Consider the following 14,629-nt stretch of genomic DNA (forward strand, 5'->3'; position numbering starts at 1 on the left):
TTGTGTGGAACTATGAAAAAAGCAAAATATACAAACGTAGTAGTCCACGTGCAAGATAGGTAACTTCTAGGACATGGTGAGCTCAGGAGCGCCGTGGTCCCGTGGTTAGCGTGAGCAGCTGCAGGATGAGAGGTCATTGGTTCAAGTCTTCTCTCGAGTGAAAAATTTAATTTTTTATTTTCAGACAATTATTATCTGTCCGTTCGTTCATTGACGTCTCTGTTCACTGTAATAAGTTTAGTGTCTGTGTTTTGCGACCGCACCGCAAACTTGCAGTTCATTGACCTTGTTATTGAAGTCGCGAGCTATATTTACTGGATTCATATTGTCCACGGAATACATCTCACGTATTCAATGCGCTCTCGTCCAAAGTAGCGAACAGTCGACTGCCAGCCAGGGAGCCTCGTCCGCAAGAATACTCTCTCTTCCGCGCGCTGTAGTCGACTGACGTTGCGTGTTTCGATGTTTGTTTAGGTGTAGCTTCCCCATACTACGGCGCAGTTACCTCGCATCGGACGGACGGACGGACAGATAATAATTGTCTGAAAATAAAAAATTAAAATTTTTCACTCGAGGGAAGACTTGAACCAAGGACCTCTCGGTCTGCAGCTGCTCACGCTAACCACGGGACCACTGCGCTGCTGAGCTCATAATCTCCTAGTAGTTGCCTATCTTACGCATGGACTACTAAGTTTTTATATTTTGCTTATTTTTTTCATAGTTCCACACAACTTCTTCCTGTTTTCTCGATTGATCTGTGTTCAGTTTTTCAAGGCCTATCCACTGTGCCAACTTATAACTAAATCTGAGGCGGGTGCGATGGGGAGGTTCCCTTGTTAGAGGTGCAATACTTTGCCGTCAGTGTATATTGTAAACAGTTACGCTCTTCCTTGGGGTACTACAGTAATTACCTTCGCGTCAGTCGGTTGTTGTCTTTAATGGCGACTAGTTGAGTTCTATGTACAAATAAGTCCTAAATCCAGTCACAGATCCATAAAACTATACCGCGGAGCTGCACCAAATGCCTTCCTGATATTAAGGAACACGGCGTCAGCTAGGGCAACTTTGTCAGCCGTACTCTGGGTCTCAAAGACGAACAGCTTCGTAAGATCTGTGTTTGTGGAATCCATGTTGATTTTTATTTAGGAGATGTTTGTTCTCCAAAAACATCACAACATGTTCGCATGAAATATACGATAAACTACTGTTAGACTGGGGTAAATTTCTTTCGCATTATCTTTGTAAAATCCCGCACGTATCTCATCCTCTGCAGAAGACTTTCAACTGCTAATTGATTGTAGTTGGTTTTTTATTCCGCGGTCACTTGTCACAATATCTGCCATTTCGGAGTTTGTTCGATGGTTGATGATCTTCCACAGTGGAACGATTTCGGACCACTGAAATCAGTATTTAGGCATTCATCATCTTCCTTTTTGGTGCCAGTGTGGGCACCTAGGGACTGAAGAGACGAGACCGATTCGCTTGCTGATATTACGTAAGACCAAATCTTTTTAGAGGTTTTGGTCACAACGGTTGCCAACATTTTACTTTCAAATTTAATGAACGCTTTTCTCATTGCTCTGCTTACTCTTATTTTTGCTTCGTTCAGCTATAGTCAGTTACCTAGGTTTTGGCTTCGATTAAATCTATGATAACGCAAATATTCCTTCAGTAGCAATTTTGTAACACGTTTATTAAACCACAGCGGCCTTTGCCATCTCTTTTTAAAACCTTGTTCCGCGCTGCTGCTACGGTCGCAGGTTCGAATCCTGCCTCGGGCATGGGTGTGTGTGATGTCATTAGGTTAGTTAGGTTTAAGTAGTTCTAAGTTCTAGGGGACTGATGACCACAGCAGTTGAGTCCCATAGTGCTGAGAGTCTGAGCCATAAACCCTTGCTCTCAGTCACAAATTTGATTTTCAATTTTATTCCCTTGTTCTCCTTATCTACGTCCTCAGCACTGAATATTTGATGTTGACTAGTCTGTATTCTGTCACTCTGATTAAGCAAAATTATCTTCGTATGTTTCTTAACATTCCCATCGTCACTGACGCCATCACATCCTTATGATCACGGATACCATCGTTAACGTTAACTGATTCGAAATGTTCAGGACTGTTTGTTGGTTGTAAGTGTAAATCCCCAACGAGTTGATTCTCTGTCTGATCGAAGAAATCTTCGGAAAAGTCATTCAGAAAAGTAACACAAATTCCTGTCTCTGGCGCCAGTTTTTGTCAGATGGCGCTCCTATTCTGTGTAATCTCCCCTTGCTACGATAGCATGAACAGGAAACTTTTGCACGATGTTTTGCAATTTCTCTCCAAAGCTCTCTGCCACTACATCTCCTGATGCAGGATATCTACAAAGGCGTCAGATTAGCATGTTTCACACATCTTTCATGCTCAACTTCAGTCAGATTATTTCACACTCAAAATCCATATAAATTATATTATCGCATTCTTCACAGCAATAAACACACCGCCACCCTTACCGTCTGATCTATCCGCGTGATATAATATTCAAATGTGTGTGAATTTCTAAGGAACCAAACTGCTGAGGACATCGTTCCCGAGACACTTACACACTACTGAAACTTACTTAAGCTAACTTATACTAAGAACAACGAACACACACACACACACACACACACACACACACACACACACACACACACACATAAATGCCCGAGGGAGGACTCGAACCTCCGGCGGGAGGGGCAGCGCAGTTCGCGACATGGCGCCTCAAACCGCGAGGCTACTCCGCACGGCCCGCGTTGTATAAAATCCAACCTGAATTCAGTACTTCGTTTTGATTACTTTCGTGTTTTGACCAACTTTGTGTTCCCAATGCTAACCAGGCAGTATTACCTTTAACAAGCACTTCTTTCTGGGCCCTGACCGTGGATGGATGCTACAGCTTTTCACTAATATCGTTTAATATCGTATTAACCTTTTCCATTTCCGATCAGCTAGAACGAACGTTCTCCGATAGTAATGTGGCTATATCCGCGATTACATCAATTTCGTTACTGATATCAATAAGGAATTCTCTAACCTAAAAAGTAAAACCACGCCCACACTATCCGTACTCCGCTACCGTTGTAGTCGCTTGCTGTGTGTAGGGCACGTCTGACTTGTTGAGGGACCACTACAATTCTCCATACGATAGCGGAGGTCAAAAAATTCGCATCCGATATCGTGGCACAGTCATCTTCCGTTTTACATATTTCACTCGACTCCAAACCAGAGGAACGCCATCTTGATCTACGTCTGCATAAATCTACATAGATACTCCGCAAGCCACCGTACGGTGCGTGGCGGAGGGAACCTTGTAGCACTACTTGCATTTCCTTTCCTGTTCCACTCGCAAATAAACCGAGGGAAAACGACTATCTGTATGCATTCGTATGAGCCCTAATTTCGCGTATCTTATCTTCGTGGTCTCTACGCGCAATGTCTGTTGGTGACAGTAGAATCGTTCGGCAGTCAGTTTCAGATACTGGCTCTCTAAATTTTCGGAATTTTGTTTCTCGAAAAAGAAAAAAAAAAAAAACGTCGCATTCCCTCTCGGGATTCCCATTTTAGTTCCCGAAGCATCTCAGCAAGACTTACGTTTTGTTCGAACCTGCCGGTAACACAACTAGCAGCCAACCTCTGAATTATATCGATGTCTTCCTTCAATCCGACCAGGTACAGCTCCCAAACACTCGAGCAGCACTCAAGAATAGGTCGCACTAGCATCCTATATGCGGTCTCCTTCACAGGTGAACCTCTCTGGATAGATGTTATAAATAGTGAGCCGACGCTGCAGTTCACTTGCTAAGCAAGCTGCCTTCACCAGTTCAGACAGCCGCCTAAAGCAATCGAAGATGGCCGCAAATCCAAAGAGGTAAACGTCATTCGTGACAACATGGGCAACGTTTTGCAGCCGACTGCACCCAGTGCGTTCAGTAGGCCGCTGGCGTAACCTCGTCCATATCTCGGATAAGACATTCTGGCAAGCAGACCGAGTGCATACTATCCTTCTCTCCCTACCTGCCGGCTATTTCCCAGAAAATCTCTACTATCTGCCTAACACTGGAGTTGCCAGTGAAAAGCATATCCGTCTTCTGTACTTGTTCGGTGGTACTTTATCATTATTTCTTTTTTTTCGAAAATAGTTAATGCCGAATCAATCATTCTCGGTCGAAATCCTTCAAACTTGAACACAAAATGCTTAACTAGGTGATTCTGGATCACTATCTGCTCCAAAAGTGAGACGAGAAATGGTATTACACACAGCAGAGAGACTGTATGAAGATCACTATTACGCTAGACTGCTGGCATATTGTAGGTGTGCATTAAAATGCAGAAGAAACACGAATTTTTGCGTTATAAGAGAGAAAAAAATGGTGAAATATCAAGGCCAAGAAGGTATTTGGATCTTTTGAAACCATCAAACTGGTCAGTTTTTGAACCAAGCGATGAATTTCTTACATTGGATGTTCTAGCAAAGCGTCCTTCATAGCTGTCGACCTTCAGAGGTAAGAACAAAAGCGGGAAAACCGCTTATGAATTGCGATTCATCTTGTTGACAGGCACCGTTGACAGACACGGCGACAGGGCTGGGTTTTCCCTGGTCTCGCGTTTGAAGAAACAATACCGACTGTAGCAGGAAGTCGTAGGGCACGGATAAAGTTAGAAGCTCAGAAAAATAACAGCTTCGTTTCTACGTATTTTGTAGCATGAGAGACACGTGCTTGTCACTGGTGACGTGTTTATAACTTAACATTTCTGACTTACGGAGTATGTTCCGCAGAGAATATTTTACCGATTCTGAATGATTTACAAACTGTTTAGTAGGATTAAGTTTCCTTATATTGTGTGCAGAAACAGTTTTTCTATCTGGTTCTAGAGGAAAACAAAACTTTTATGAGAATTAATGGTAAAACCTTCAGCTGTGTGTTTAAATCACTTTATTCAAATGCGTCCACTTTCGGTGACGTACTGCATCATCATAAGACCTCGCTGTTGGCAAGAACCGGACCTATAACGAGTTTTCCATACTACTGTAATACAGATGGCTGAAGACCTGCTCTCGTATGAAGTACACACATCACGTTATTACTAGCAGTAATTCTACAAGTTATTATTAATTCTCGTATGCTGATCATCAGTTCTTCCATTCTCTTTTCGCAATAGAAGAAGTATATATATATATATATATATATATATATATATATATATATATATATATATATATATATATATAAAAAGCACTCCGTCTTCAGGCGACGAGTGGCCTACCGGGACCATCCGACCGCCGTGTCATCCTCAGTGGAGGATGCGGATAGGAGGGGCGTGGGGTCAGCACACCGCACTCCCGGTCGTTAGGATGGTGTTCTTGACCGAAGCCGCTACTATTCGGTCGAGTAGCTCCTCAATTGGCATGACAGGGCTGAGAGCACCCCGGAAAATGGCAACAGAGCATGGTGGCCTGGATGGTCACCCATCCAAGTGCCGACCACGCCCGACAGCGCTTAACTTCGGTGATCTCACGGGAACCGGTGTAACAAGTGCGGTAAGGCCGTTGCCAGAAGAAGGATATACAGAAACAAAACTTTTCGTCGGCAAATCTCAGAACATGTAGCAGAAATGGGAAGTACATCGACATCTACATACTCTGCAAACCAATGGGAAGTGCCTGGCAAAGAGTGCTACCACTGCATCACTTATTACGGTTTCTTCCCCTTCAGTGCGCCTATGTGTGCGCAGTAATTAGTGTTTGTTTTCGTGATCCCCACAGGAACTATACATTCATTAATGAATAGTTTCTCGAAACATTGCACGTAGTCTTTCGCGGTGTAGTTGACGTCTATTATCAGGCGTCGGCCAATCAAAGTCTTTCAGTATCTCCTTGACGATTCGAGCGAATCAAAAATCTTGTGACGATATGTACTTTGAATATGTTCAGTCTGGGTCAGTCTCTCGTCTCCAACTTGCTAGTCTATCTCTCGTCGGTATTTGTTAGGCAGTTAGTGTCTATCTGTTGTTCGGAGTGCTAGTATGTCTGTCGTTCGGATCAACCTTTAAGCCGGCAAAATGAGTCTTTCCACTCCGTTAGTGAGAGAACTCAGCGAGTGATCGCCCGGTCGGGGCTTAGTTCCTGCATCTTTGTCTGCGCGTTAGGCCGCCAGCCTGCTCGAGTTTGCTCAGGCAATGGTCATTGGCGGTTGGATCGATCGGTTGGTCGGTCGCGCACTGGGACACAAGATGACTTGTCCGTCTTGAGCGTCGGCGCATGTGAGGTCGCCACGTGAGTCCAGTGGGCCGCGGCGTATAGCGAGGGGTAGTGACTTCGCAGTCGACACGAGAGCAACAGGAGTCAACCAACGACATCAGTCTGGCCGGTGCGAGCTGCGACGCCGTGAGGCGGGAGATCGGCGCGCCTTCCTGCGTCCGTTGAAGCGGCTGGCAGCGGACGGTTCGGGAAAGCGATTTGGGGGTGCTGCGCCAGGCCTTCTCGAGAAATCGCAGTTTGTTAGAAGTTAAGTGATTAGTGATATGCTGTTTGATTTACTCTTGTTAAATTCTACTTGTTTTCTTGGTGAGGTCACCAGTCGTTTTGCTTTGGGGTCGTTAATGTGTGACCCGGACACTTAAAGACACTTACACACTCCTGCATTTGCATAGAACAGAGGCAGGACAGAATGGTACGAGTGAGAACACCTACACATTCTAACACTTGGTTCCACTTTCTGAATGGACTGCGTAATTTTGATTCCTCCAACGGTGTGCCGCGATACTGAGATGCGAGAACTAGGGCGTGTACCAGGATCGCTGACATGTACCTGCAAACAAATAAATAATTTATTATGCAGCATTATTTTTCGAGGCAATAATTAAAACTTAGTGACCCCGCCATCCACACTTTGCAACAGAGTCCACAGCTCGCGGTCTTTTAGTGGTTAGCGTTGCTGCCTCTGGATCACGGGGTACCGGGTACGACTCCTGGCCGGGTCGGGCATTTTCTCCGTCTACATCTACATCTACATTCATACTCCGCAAGCCACCCAACGGTGTGTGGCGGAGGGCACCTTACGTGCCACTGTCATTACCTCCCTTTCCTGTTCCAGTCGCGTATGGTTCGCGGGAAGAACGACTGTCTGAAAGCCTCCGTGCGCGCTCTAAACTCTCTAATTTTACATTCGTGATCTCCTCGGGAGGTATAAGTAGGGGGAAGCAATATACTCGATACCTCATCCAGAAACGCACCCTCTCGAAACCTGGCGAGCAAGCTACACCGCGATGCAGAGCGCCTCTCTTGCAGAGTCTGCCACTTGAGTTTATTAAACATCTCCGTAACGCTATCACGGTTACCAAATAACCCTGTGACGAAACGCGCCGCTCTTCTTTGGATCTTCTCTATCTCCTGCGTCAACCCGATCTGGTACGGATCCCACACTGATGAGCAATACTCAAGTATAGGTCGAACGAGTGTTTTGTAAGCCACCTCCTTTGTTGATGGACTACATTTTCTAAGCACTCTCCCAATGAATCTCAACCTGGCACCCGCCCTACCAACAATTAATTTTATATGATCATTCCACTTCAAATCGTTCCGCACGCATACTCCCAGATATTTTACAGAAGTAACTGCTACCAGTGTTTGTTCCGCTATCATATAATCATACAATAAAGGATCCTTCTTTCTATGTATTCGCAATACATTACATTTGTCTATGTTAAGGGACAGTTGCCACTCCCTGCACCAAGTGCCTATCCGCTGCAGATCTTCCTGCATTTCGCTACAATTTTCTAATGCTGCAACTTCTCTGTATACTACAGCATCATCCGCGAAAAGCAGCATGGAACTTCCGACACTATCTACTAGGTCATTTATATATATTGTGAAAAGCAATGGTCCCATAACACTCCCCTGTGGCACGCCAGAGGTTACCTTAACGTCTGTAGACGTCTCTCCATTGATAACAACATGCTGTGTTCTGTTTGCTAAAAACTCTTCAATCCAGCCACACAGCTGGTCTGATATTCCGTAGGCTCTTACTTTGTTTATCAGGCGACAGTGCGGAACTGTATCGAACGCCTTCCGGAAGTCAAGAAAAATAGCATCTACCTGGGAGCCTGTATCTAATATTTTCTGGGTCTCATGAACAAATAACGCGAGTTGGGTCTCACACGATCGCTGTTTCCGGAATCCATGTTGATTCCTACATAGTAGATTCTGGGTTTCCAAAAACGACATGATACTCGAGCAAAAAACATGTTCTAAAATTCTACAACAGATCGACGTCAGAGATATAGGTCTATAGTATAGCGCATCTGCTCGACGACCCTTCTTGAAGACTGGGACTACCTGTGCTCTTTTCCAATCATTTGGAACCCTCCGTTCATCTAGAGACTTGCGGTACACGGCTGTTAGAAGGGGGGCAAGTTCTTTCGCGTACTCTGTGTAGAATCGAATTGGTATCCCGTCAGGTCCAGTGGACTTTCCTCTTTTGAGTGATTCCAGTTGCTTTTCTATTCCTTGGACACTTATTTCGATGTCAGCCATTTTTTCGTTTGTGCGAGGATTTAGAGAAGGAACTGCAGTGCGGTCTTCCTCTGTGAAACAGCTTTGGAAAAACGTGTTTAGTATTTCAGCTTTACGCGTGTCATCCTCTGTTTCAATGCCATCATCATCCCGGAGTGTCTGGATATGCTGTTTCGAGCCACTTACTGATTTAACGTAAGACCAGAACTTCCTAGGATTTTCTGTCAAGTCTGTACATAGAATTTTACTTTCGAATTCACTGAACGCTTCTCGCATAGCCCTCCTTACGCTAACTTTGACATCGCTTAGCTTCTGTTTGTCTGAGAGGTTTTGGCTGCGTTTAAACTTGGAGTGAAGCTCTCTTTGCTTTCGCAGTAGTTTCCTAACTTTGTTGTTGTACCACGGTGGGTTTTTCCCGTCCCTCACAGTTTTACTCGGCACGTACCTGTCTAAAACGCATTTTACGATTGCCTTGAACTCTTTCCATAAACACTCAACATTGTCAGTGTCGGAACAGAAATTTTCGTTTTGATCTGTTAGGTAGTCTGAAATCTGCCTTCTATTACTCTTGCTAAACAGATAAACCTTCCTCCCTTTTTTTATATTCCTATTAACTTCCATATTCAGGGATGCTACAACGAACTTATGATCACTGATTCCCTGTTCTGCACTTACAGGGTCGAAAAGTTCGGGTCTGTTTGTTATCAGTAGGTCCAAGATGTTATCTCCACGAGTCGGTTCTCTGTTTAATTGCTCGAGGTAATTTTCGGATAGTGCACTCAGTATAATGTCACTCGATGCTCTGTCCCTACCACCCGTCCTAAACATCTGAGTGTCCCAGTCTATATCTGGTAAATTGAAATCTCCACCTAAGACTATAACATGCTGAGGAAATTTATGTGAAATGTATTCCAAATTTTCTCTCAGTTGTTCTGCCACTAACGCTGCTGAGTCGGGAGGTCGGTAAAAGGAGCCAATTATTAACCCAGCTCGGTTGTTGAGTGTAACCTCCACCCATAATAATTCACAGGAACTATCCACTTCTACTTCACTACAGGATAAACTACTACTAACAGCGACGAACACTCCACCACCGGTTGCACGCAATCTATCCTTCCTAAACACCGTCTGTACCTTTGTAAAAATTTCGGCAGAATTTATCTCTGGCTTAAGCCAGCTCTCTGTACCTATAACGATTTCAGCTTCGGTGCTTTCTATCAGCGCTTGAAGTTCCGGTACTTTACCAACGCAGCTTCGACAGTTTACAATTACAATACCGATTGCTGCTTGGTCCCCGCATGTCCTGACTTTGCTCCGCACCCTTTGAGGCTGTTGCCCTTTCTGTACTTGCCCGAGGCCATCTAACCTAAAAAACCGCCCAGTCCACGCCACACAACCCCTGCTACCCGTGTAGCCGCTTGCTGCGTGTAGTGGACTCCTGACCTATCCAGCGGAACCCGAAACCCCACCACCCTATGGCGCAAGTCGAGGAATCTGCAGCCCACATGGTCGCAGAACCGTCTCAGCCTCTGATTCAGACCCTCCACTCGGCTCTGTACCAAAGGTCCGCAGTCAGTCCTGTCGACGATGCTGCAGATGGTGAGCTCTGCTTTCATCCCGCTAGCGAGACTGGCAGTCTTCACCAAATCAGATAGCCGCCGGAAGCCAGAGAGGATTTCCTCCGATCCATAGCGACACACATCATTGGTGCCGACATGAGCGACCACCTGCAAATGTGTGCACCCTGTACCCTTCATGGCATCCGGGAGGACCCTTTCCACATCTGGAATGACTCCCCCCGGTATGCACACGGAGTGCACATTGGTTTTCTTCCCCTCTCTTGCTGCCATTTCCCTAAGGGGCCCCATTACGCGCCTGACGTTGGAGCTCCCAACTACCAGTAAGCCCACCCTCTGCGACCGCCCGGATCTTGCAGACTGAGGGGCAACAGGACAAGCAGCCATGTCAGGCCGAAGATCAGTATCAGCCTGAGACAGAACCTGAAACCGGTTCGTCAGACAAACTGGAGAGGCCTTCCGTTCAGCCCTCCGGAATGTCTTTTGCCCCCTGCCACACCTTGAGACGACCTCCCACTCTACCACAGGTGAGGGATCAGCCTCAATGCGGGCAGTATCCCGGGCAACCACAGTCTTAGTCCGATCGGGGGATGCGTGGGACGAGCTGGCCGTCCCCGACAAACCCCCATCCGGACCCCCACAGTGATGCCCAGTGGCAACAGCCTCAAGCTGTGTGACCGAAGCCAACACTGCCTGAAGCTGGGAGCGAAGGGATGCCAACTCAGCCTGCATCCGAACACAGCAGTTGCAGTCCCTATCCATGCTAAAAACTGTTTTGCAAAGAACGTCTGAACTAATCTACAGAGAGCGCAAACAAATCGACAAAATTTAAACGGTTATTAAAATACAAGATTGCCTAGTAAATGCAGTAATGCTGCTACTTGCGCACTGCTGACACACTGCTCGGCGGCGGAAGGAGACTACGCGATTTTACACTATTCAGGTACGAAAACGCGATGCTACAACTCTCAAATACTATAATACGCCAGAAATTTATGTATCAAATAATGCAAGTACCAAAAACACTCAAAGAAATTAAGAATTAAACTATGTAACAAATGAGTGAGCTAGGAGTATACGACTTGCTGCTGCAGCTGCTTATCCAACGGCGGCAGGGAGCACACTGACTGTGACCAACCGACACTGGCCGTTCAAAACAAAAACAAAAGACAAACGACTACGCGAATTTACACTATTCAGGTACTAAAACGCGATGCTACAACTCTCAAATACTATAATACGCCCGAAATTTATGTATCAAACAATGCAAGTACCAAAAACACTCAAAGAAATTAAGAATTAAACTATGTAACAAATGAGTGAGCTAGGAGTATACGACTTGCTGCTGCAGCTGCTTATCCAACGGCGGCAGGGACTGGACGTTTGTGTTGTCCTAATCTTTTCATTATCATTCACGAAAGTGGTGAGAATGGTCAGTGTACAGGATTGGAAATTTGTATGGGCGCTGATGACCACGCCACTGAGGGCCCCACATAGCAAAATCATCATCCTCATTTGTGACAGATGAAGGTTGTCAAGTTTAGCCAACTGGTGTTTGACTTTTCTCTTTCCTTTCTTATGCCGTCAGAGCCAAGGGTTCACTCTTGGGAGATCGCGTGTCGTGATGTCCAAAGCCACGAAAGTGACAACAAACGTGGTGACTCCGTTAGAATTGCAGTTTCACCGGACTGTTGATATGTTCTTGCGATAAATCATCGCTGCAGACATCCATATATAATACGAAAATAACGCAATAAAATAGTAATTATGTGAATAACAAAAATTTAAGTATTATCTCCGCAGATAAGCTGGCAAAAACGGCATTCGTGGTCTAGAGAGGTGTACTACTATCAAACATACGTCATCATTTGAGGAAGAAATTTCTGAGAATGTACATTTGGATCACAGCATTGTATGGCAACGAAACGTCGACTGTGTGGAGGTTCTCCGCAGAATCGGCGAGGAAAGGAATATATGGAAAACACTGGCAGGAAGAAGGGGCCGGATGACAGGACATCTGTTAAGATGTCGGGGAATGACCTCCAAGGTACTAAGAGGGAGCTGTAGAGGGCAAAAACCGTAGAGGAAGACAGAGACTGAGACACATCCAGCAAATAATTGAAGACGTAGCTTGCAAGCGCTTCTCTGAGATGAAGAGGTTGGCATAGGAAAGGAATTCGTGGCGGGTGGCATCAAACCAGTCAGAAGACTGATGACTTAAAAGAAAAGAAACGTGGGAACATAAATGCCTATAGATATATAACTTAAAAATAGTTGTCATGGTCATCGGTAAGGGTGGCTGGGAGAGGGCAATTGCCCTTCCTGGAACCTGGGCTAAACTTTTTATTAATTCAGAATTCTCAAGTATTTCTTCTACTAGTAACTGTCCTTCGTTTCATTTAACAGCACGTTTAACATTGCCGAAAGCAAGGAGAAACACTGTGTCTTTAAATTACACTGTATGGTTTGGTTGTCAAGATGTTATATTCGTAACATTTTCCCTTTCTGTATTGTATGGTCGCTGTAGCGTCTTTTATCGGCTGATAGTAACATGCACAACAGAGAAAATGCAAATTTCGTGAGACTAACGGCTCATCAATTCCATTATATTGTTAACGAATATCACAAACGAAATCGAAACTTCGCCCCACTTTTTGTTTCACAAAATAATTTCTCCCATAATGGAAAATGTAAGGCAGTGTCCTACTGTCTAGTAGGTACAGGGTTCCCCGTGGGTCGTTCCATGCACGACGGCATCAACGCGTATAAAGCGCATCGTGTGGTATAGTCATCTATGCTTCACTCACCTTGTTCCAAAGTTCATCTGTGTTGGTTGGCGTTGGGACACAGCGCTGCAGCCCTCATTGCCCCATATCCCACATATTTGCGATTGGCGACAAGTCAGTGATCTGATGGCCCAAGACAAAAGGCTGACATCCTGTGACGCCAAGAAGGCAAGTGTTCGTGCAGCAGCATGTGCTCGTGCATTGTCTTGCTAAAAATGGCGTCTGGACTGTCCTGCAGAAAGCTTATGAGGTGTCTTCCATTCCGACAAATATATTACGGACTGATAAAGTAGGCGAATCTTGACTTTCTAGGATAATTTAATCGTATGAGATACGTTTATTCACCAAGCGCTCTATCATTTCAGTTATTGGGCCTCAGGTTAGTTGTGCTAGGGAATAAATTTTTGTTGACAATTTTAAAATTACTTATATTTACGATTTCTGCATGCATTTACACCTTCAGAAATACGTGCCCAGTCGTATAACGTAAATATACAAACAGGACAGGCAAAATAAAACTGTACCGGAAAATACTTCATGCACTTTACGACAATCTACCGAATGTACTTCTCCCACCCCGGGTGAAGAACTGAGTTAACTGAAATGCTGATCATTTCTGCAGAGCATACTTAAGTACAAGGTGTACATTAAGTCCGGGAACACTTTCAATTATTTATTGCACAAGACCAAACATTGCACAGATATCATACATATGTCATTTTGAAAAGAAACCCTGAAAGTGTTTTTTTTTTCTTATTTTTCATGTATACCGCCACAGCGCAGTTTGGTAATTTACAGATAGTCAGCGCTAGTCGCAAAATTGGCGAGTTCAGATGCGGAGCGAGCTTTCTGTGTGTTGGAGTTCGAAATGGCCTCACCTATCACCAGACCTCACTCTGACTTTTTCCTGTGGGGAAACATTAAAGATCTGGTGTATGTACCGCCTCTACCACGTGATGTAGCAGAGCTCCGGGAGAGAATACGAAAGCGACTGCCACAGTCCACAATGCTATGCTGCGGCGGGTATGGGAAGAATTCGAATACCGCAGTAACGTCTGCCGGGTCGCTCCTTATTCGCATATCGAATGTTTAAAAAATAATAAAAAAGCTTACAGAGTTTCTCTTCAAAATGCAATATGTATGACATATGTACAATGTTTAGTTCTTGTGTAATAAATAATTGAATGTGTTCCCGGACTTCATGAACACACTGCACAAAATGGTTCAAATGGCTCTGAGCACTATGGGACTTAACTTCTGAGGTCATCAGTCCCCTAGAACTTAGAACTACTTAAACCTAACTAACCTAAGGACACCACACACATCCATGCCCGAGGCAGGATTCGAACCTGCGACCGCAGCGGTCTCGCGGTTCCAGACTGTAGCGCCTAGAGCCGCACGGCCACTCCGGCCGGCCACACTGCACATGTCCTATGGATATGAACGCCGTATCCCTAGTCATTCAAGATGTTCTGTTTTTTCTGAACGTGAGTGTATTTTATGCACTTCGAGACAGGTAACCCAAATTATATCATCTTCACCCGGGGTGGGAGAAGTACATTGGGTAGTCTGTCGTAAGGTGCATGAAGTATTTTCCGGGACAGTTTTATTTTGCTTGTCCTGTTTGTATATTTACGTTATACGACTGGGCACGTATTTCTGAAGGTGTAAATGCATGCAGAAATCGTAAATATAAGTAATTTTAAAATTGCATAAAAAGCTCTCGGTTTACTTG

The sequence above is a fragment of the Schistocerca nitens genome, chromosome 4 (genome assembly GCF_023898315.1).
Source record: "Schistocerca nitens isolate TAMUIC-IGC-003100 chromosome 4, iqSchNite1.1, whole genome shotgun sequence".
Taxonomy (NCBI): domain Eukaryota; kingdom Metazoa; phylum Arthropoda; class Insecta; order Orthoptera; family Acrididae; genus Schistocerca; species Schistocerca nitens.